This window comes from Octopus bimaculoides, chromosome 11 (genome assembly GCF_001194135.2).
Source record: "Octopus bimaculoides isolate UCB-OBI-ISO-001 chromosome 11, ASM119413v2, whole genome shotgun sequence".
NCBI classification, from domain to species: domain Eukaryota; kingdom Metazoa; phylum Mollusca; class Cephalopoda; order Octopoda; family Octopodidae; genus Octopus; species Octopus bimaculoides.
This window is the reverse complement of record NC_068991.1, coordinates 71,008,228-71,009,312: the sequence shown is the minus strand read 5'-3', so window position 1 is coordinate 71,009,312 and position 1,085 is coordinate 71,008,228.

Genomic DNA, 1,085 nt, shown 5'->3' with positions numbered 1-1,085 from the left:
TATATATGTATGTATGTATGTATGTATGTATGTATAAAGTTATGTATACTGTGTGCGTTTATTTACACCAGTCAAAAACATAATTATCGCCGTCACCACCACCACCACCACCACCATCATCATCATCATCATCATCATCATCATCATCGTCTAAGTTGTAGTTTATTCCGAAGTAGCTGCTCTATGATTATTCCAAAATTCTAATGAATCTTTTTCGATGATGATAATTGTTGGTGTTGCTGTCATCGTCGTCATCGTGGTAGTCGTTGTACCGAGCACCGACACACAGAAAGCTTATTCTTATTACATAAAAGCGCACAACGTGGATTTCGAATGGAGATATACAACCACAACCACAACCACAACTACAACCACAACCACAACTACATCCTCAGCAACATCATCATCATCATCATCATCATCATCATCATCATCATCATCATCAACAACACCAACTATCTGTACAAGCAATACTGGCTAAAAACGACAACCTAGGGACTTGGCCCCTTGTGCAAAATAGCGACAAAATCTCCCACGATTTACTACAAATTTACGAGGCCACGAAAAGGAAAGAAGCTATTTCAATCCTGTAGATTACTAGATAGATTGTTAGAGTCATAAACGGGATGGTCACGGCTGGAAGAATCTTTTAAATGCGGGTTTGCTTACTAAAAGCTGACCAGCGACTGAAGACACAAGACATAAAAAGACAGATAAACAGACAATCAACGCCATACATACATACATACATACATACATACATACATACATACATACATACATACGTACGTATGTACGTATATATACGCATGGAGTGATAGAGAGCGTTGAGAATTTTGGGCCACATGGATGTAGAATAAACGATATTGGTTTCTGTGTTTTGTTCGGTGATAATTTGAAGTTAAATCAGTTTTGAAAGAAGAGAGGAAAATTTTTTTATTTCTGTGAGAGTAACGAACTCTCAATTACAACACAACAAATACAATATAAAGCAACAAACAGGCAAACAAACACAGCAAGAAAATTATTGTTGTAACGATACAAACAAGAACAGTTAAGGGATATTTCGTCATAAGAAGAGATGT